Source organism: Oryx dammah, unplaced genomic scaffold (assembly GCF_014754425.2).
Source record: "Oryx dammah isolate SB20612 unplaced genomic scaffold, SCBI_Odam_1.1 HiC_scaffold_26, whole genome shotgun sequence".
NCBI classification, from domain to species: Eukaryota; Metazoa; Chordata; class Mammalia; order Artiodactyla; family Bovidae; genus Oryx; species Oryx dammah.
This window is the reverse complement of record NW_024070210.1, coordinates 57,869,371-57,875,370: the sequence shown is the minus strand read 5'-3', so window position 1 is coordinate 57,875,370 and position 6,000 is coordinate 57,869,371. Positions and strand designations below refer to the sequence as shown.

The window sequence follows — 6,000 nt, the reverse complement described above, 5'->3', positions numbered from 1 at the left end:
AAGCTGAGAAAGCAGACTGTGTGCGTGGAAGGGGGCTGAAAGCAGGAGGGGGTGAGGGGAGGAGGGGCAGACAGGACCAGGGGGCCTGGGACAAAAGGGGGAAGAGGATTCTAGTCACTTCGCCTGAGACAGGCAAAGGGTTCCAGTGAGCCCTGAAATGGAAGGAGAGGGAAAGAAGTAAGCAGCTCACCGTAAGCTAGAGGAGGAAGTGGGAGATGCGCTGCTTCCTGTACAAAGACCGATGATTGAAGACAAAGCTGGGTGGGGACTAGTCCCTGGGCTGCAGGCGCTGCTGCTACACAGACACACAACGGCTGCCGCTCAGTGGGCAGCTCCTACTACTGCGGGGCTGGGCTGGGCGGGCTGCGCCGGAGCTCGCCTGCACTCAGCGGCGCGGAGGGCGGAGGAAAGCCACTCTCCTCGGACCAGCCTCGGGAGCCAAGGTAAAGGAAATGCTCTTCGTGTTGCTCCTTGTTAAGTGGGAAAAATGACCACCGCCAGCGGTTTTCAGGGCAGATTTCAAAGGGAAGAAAGGCACATTGTTCGGGGTTGGGAGGAAATGATCAGGATGGGTTCTGTTAGGAGGACTTTTGAGAAGGACCAAATTTGTGACACCTAGGTTTGAAAAAATAATCCTCATTAGTGCTTAGCTTCCGTGACTCATCAGGAAAACATGCTAAATATTAAGAAGCTGTTTGCAGAGTTCTCTTGTAAGAAAAGCAGAGCCCAGGCGAAATCAATGGGGGCTGTGAAGCTGTGGGCTGACCATCTGAGCGTCTCAGTCCTGTTTCAGGGGTGTAAGTGGTGTAAAATGTTAATTGCATTATCTTTCTTACACAGAGCACTGGAGTGGTCTGTCTTGCAGCATAAGGATTGTGATTTGGCTTTTTATGTTGTTTGTTTGTTTGGGGAGAGTAAATCCTTTTGTACTCAGAATTTACCAACAAAGGCTGGAATTGCGTATGTGAGGGACAGTATTTACCATTTAAAAAACGGTGTCTTCCTCCCTCTGAGCTCTGCAGCTGCTCTCAGGATAACCTTAGAAACAGCTATCAGTTGCCAGTGGGTCTTATCCTAAAGTTGCATCCTTTCTCAAAGGAGTGGGGCGAGTTTAACTTATCTAGAATCAGATAGGAGTGTATATAGGGATTTTATGTTTATATAGATTTTATTCAGCTCTAGGTCAAGGTACATATTAGCCTCGGTGAGGGACAACATGTTAAAGTGTTGCCGGAGTTGTTTCCTTACCTGCATATGCTGTGCATGGACAAAATAGGGAAATCAGAACGTGATTTTTATTCTTTGATTTTCTTGAGCAATGGGTCTTCTTATTGAGAGTCTGTGGCCCTGGCTTGTTCACATTTGTGAATGATACATACAAGTGCAGTAAATAGGTCTAACGGATTAGAAATGAAATTGTGAGATTCTTTTCGCAGAGTATGTAGGAGGAAGAGTTTAATATCCCAACAGAGCCTGATTTTTAAAATTAAGCTGTCTCCAATAAGAAGTATGGTTAAGCAATAAATGACCATTGGTAAAAATGTTTTGTCTTGCATTTTTAGAATGAAAGGAGATACATTTTCAAAGGAAAGAAAGAACTGCTTATAGTGGAGTAAAAATAATAAAAAGGTCCTATTTAGACACTCATAAATTTTTTAAATGTGGGTTTTAAATACTAAATATGCCATGGAGAGTGTATATGCTTCCTTTTTTTATCATTATTCTCAATTGTGAAGTTTCTTTTAACGTCATCTTTATGAAATTGATTTGGCTTCTCAAAATATATGGGGTAACAGCACATTTCAGAAATAAGGATTTTGGGGTCCTTAAGGAATAAAATGTCTAATTTTCTGAGCTTATTTATGATGACTAACAGGCGAAGTATTACTGGTATTGAAACCATGGAGCTACCCTGACAGATCTGTTGAATTTAATCAAACCTGTGGGCAAAACAAGTCATGCCACGTATTCCATGGCTCCAGTTCCTGTATGTCTCCTAGAGTAAAATATGAAGAGATCTTGGGTGGATCTTGGATCCAGAATGCCCCTGACTGTAGCTATATGCTCGAGCTGCCTGTCATGAAATGGAAAGTTGGGAGTCTGGGCTATATGAGTGAAAATGAGACTCACCCTCTGGTACTTACTCATCTACAGTCTGGATTCACTTGGTAATGCCAACACCCTGCTTTGTGTGGGGATGTGGAGACAATCTGCCTGACTTCTCTCTGTGTTTCATAAAAGAGTAAGAAAATGAAATCTTGGGTCATAGACACAGGGGAGTCCAGAAACCCCCTGCTCTCTTTGAAAAAGACGTTGAACAAGAGATGCCTATTTTTGCATAGCCCAAAACATTTCCTTAATTGTTAAATTCCAGCTTGAAGCACAACCTGAATGAGTAACAGCAGATCAGTAACTATGACGGTAGGAGGTTTAGGAAAAAGGTGAAGAAACTCCTAGCCTGTAAAATGGGACTATTTCCACTTCTTCTGGCCATACAGAATATAAAAAGACATATTGCTTTTGTCCAGAGTGTTTAGCGTCAGCCGACACTGAAATTTTAATTGTGTGTATGTGTTTTTTTCCCCTGCCATATGGCTAATGGCAGAGTGGAAACACGACTCCATTATTTCCTGGCCAGTCCTGGGCCTCATGGTGGGCTCCTAGTGAATGCATTTGGTTGACTGACTTTTTTTAGCGTACTTCAGAAGGCAGGCTCAACTTTTAAGTATAAAAGCTCTATAGTCAAAGCACAAAGCCTCTTCAAAGACAACTGTGGGAGCAGAAAACAGCATGGTAGAGTGAAAAGAACACAGGCTTGAAGAGGCAGGCAAATTTGCCTTTGAATACTACCACTAGTTCTTGCTCCTTGACCTTGTACGTTAATTTATGAACCTTGCTTTCTTCACTGTAAAGAAGGGTTAATAATCAAGGTATTTTTTCATCGTTGTTTGTCGTGTTATGGTTTTATTTGGTTTTTGCTTTTGTGTATGATTTGTGCGTGCCTGTCAGGTACATAGTAGGTACTCAGGTCCTTTTTTCTCTTGCATCAGGAAAAGTTAGTCTATTCTTAATCTTTGCCACCATCTCAAAGATTCCAGGAGACATTTTTTTAATTGCAGTTAAATATATATATATAAAACAAAATTTCCCATTTTAACTATTTTTAAGTATGCCATTCTGTGGCATTAAGTATGTTGACATTGTTGTAACCATCACCACCATTCATCTCCAGAGCTTTTTCATCTTCTCAAACTGAAAATCTGTTGCATTAGACAGTAACTTCCCATTCCCTCCTCCCCCTAGCAACCACTCTTCTACCTTCTGTTCATGAATCTGACTACTCTAGGTACCTCATATACGTGAAATCATGTGGTATTTGTCTTTTTGTGATGGCTTAATTCATTTATCAAAATGTCTTAAAGGTTTGTCCATATTGTGACATATGTTGTAATTTTATGCCTTCTTTAGGCTGAATAATATTCCATTTACGTATATATTATATTTTCTAATCCATTAATCTACTGATGGACATTGTGGTTACTTCCTTGTTTTTGCTTTTGTGACTAATCCTGTTATGATCATGGGTGTACAAACATCTGTGTGAGTCTGTGCTTTCACTTCTTTTTGGGTACCCAGAAGGGTTAAATGCTGTATTATATGGTAACTGTGTTTAATTTTTGAAGAATGACTATACTGTTTTCCATAGCAACTATGGTGACACCAGTGGTAGAGAAATTGCCTGCCAGTGCAGGAGACACAGGAGAGGAGGGTTCAATTCCTGGGTCAGGAAGATCCCCGGGAGGAGGAAATTGCAACCCACTCCGGTATTCCTGCCTGGAGAATTCCATGGACCGAGGAGCCTGGCAGGCTACAGTCCATGGGTCGCAAAGAGACGGAGGCGATTAAGCAGCCATCACAATGTAACAGATGCAACATATTTCCATAACAGCACATTAGGGTCCCAATTTGCATTTCCCTGAGGATTAGTGATGTTGAATGTCTTTTCATGTGTATATTGGCAATTTGTTTCCTTCTTTAGAGAAATGTCTGTTCAAGACCTTTACCCATTTTTAAAAAATTGGGTTGTTTTCAAGGAGATGTATTTAAATGGTGGCATCTCTTAACATAGTGTGTCAGAAAGATCATGACTATAATATTTGTGTTTAATCTCTTGCATGCACCAATATTACCCCTGCCCAAGTGAAATACTTCTCTCAAAAGTAACTTTTAAACTGAAAAGGAGAAAGCAAATCTGCATAGATCCTGGTAACTGGTAACATCAAGAACTGGATAGTGAAATTCAAACCCTTATTATACACCAGTGATCCTGCTGGCCAGACTGCCACAAAGGAGGCAGGAGGGACCTGTCACTTCAATGTCCTTATAGTCTCTACACATTAGCTTCAGGAGAAAAAAATGCCCAACAGGTAGCAAGTTCAACTACAGTACTAAGTTTTTCTCGAACTGTTTCTAATAGAGGATTAATCTTGGAAAGGGGCTATAGTAGTTAAACAACAACAGATTCTGAGAGAAGTTTCTACTAACAAAATGTGATTCTAATCCAAATTTCACATCTTAAAATAAAGAACCCTGTGTTTCATTCTCCACCACAGATTTCACTCTCTATTTCAAAACCAAAGAGGTAGGGTATGGATGGGGCTGAGGACATCTGAGTGGAATGATTAGGGAGGACTCTGATGAACAGCAATGATACCTGAGATGGTGTGGTTGAAGATGTTGACCTTGAATGGTTTGAAGAGCTCCTGAAAGATTGTATATTAATGTATATGTTAATTTTTTGTAATACACTCTGTGTGTGTACTAAGAGGTGGATAATGGCCCCCAACTTTTTAAAATTTGCAAATCTGTTGATTCTACAGTTACTGGGAAGACCTATGACTGGCTTTACTAGATCCAGATGGGAGAGGGGAATTACAGCGCTGGGTTAAGTGTTTGTCCCAGTCTAGGCTAGGACATCATGGAACGAATGGTGGAGCTAAAAACTACCTGGGAACAAACCTATCCTGTATCACCCCTCAATGATGGATTATAAAATAGACCCAGAATTTATCTTTCTAGAACTGCACAGTTGATTAATACCTCATTTCTCAATTCAATTTCCATTTTACTTTCCTCCATTGTAGAGAAAAGATTTAGAGAAAGTCATTCTACTTTGTCACTTTAAAAATTGTTTGGAAGACCATATTATTTTGTTTAAAAAGAAGGTAATGTTTACATTTTATATTCTATGTTTCTCTGTTCAAATTTGTTCACATGTAAAGATGTCACTGTGGAACTGAGATTCAGATTTTCAAGTAAGAGCATTAGAAATATATGTGGTTCCCTAAAACTCTTATGTTAAAGAAAACGAGTTATGTCTAATGGGAGTCGATGTTCATACAGTGTTCAGAATCTCCAGAGGACTTCATTAAACTTTAAAAAAGAGGGAGCTCAATTCTCAAACTCTAGTGGTAACGTGTTTCTTAGATGTGAAGATAGAAAACAAAATCACCCCTTTTATCTCTTGGCAAATATATTTAAATGGTCAGCTTTTAATGTTTGAAAGATTTAGAAAAACTGGGTAGTTGACCCTTCCTCCCCATTTCTTTGGCCTTCCATTTGTCCCCTTGTCAGCCTGGTTGTCAGGGTCATACTTTCCCATGATCCTCTGTCCCAGTCACCCGGCAATAGAACTGAAGGAGAGGGTTTGGAAACTGAGGTGGTGGCTTCACTTCAGAGTCCTTGCAACACCAGCAAGGACTTTGCTGGTTTTGGAAAATCCTTTTCTTTTTTATTTCACTTTTTTACTCCACTCTGCATTTTCAATGAAAACAATGAAATCCAACCCCCCATTTCCTTTTTTCATTGCAGGTCACTTTTTGTTTTTCAGAGAATGTATGTATTATGGAATTCTTCAACCTCATTCTTTACCACCTCAAAATTTCTCATGTCTTCCTTCATTTTCTTCTCCTCCCTTCCTAGCTTGTATTAGCACAGCCT

The 6,000-nt window shown here is 40.3% G+C and overlaps 1 protein-coding gene across 4 annotated transcripts in view; it reads left to right on the top strand.

The window, feature by feature from the left end:
* The first annotated feature begins 276 nt into the window (after positions 1-276).
* The window catches only part of GNG2 (G protein subunit gamma 2), a 132,900-nt gene continuing 127,176 nt past the window's right edge, over positions 277-6,000 (top strand). For 3 of the 4 annotated variants that reach the window (XM_040226747.1, XM_040226743.1, XM_040226744.1), the window contains exon 1: positions 277-443. The gene's annotated coding sequence lies outside the window, so the exon portion shown is untranslated. Of the gene's footprint in view, positions 444-726; positions 798-6,000 lie in introns of those variants that run through there. The other variant, XM_040226745.1, reaches the window with a different exon arrangement.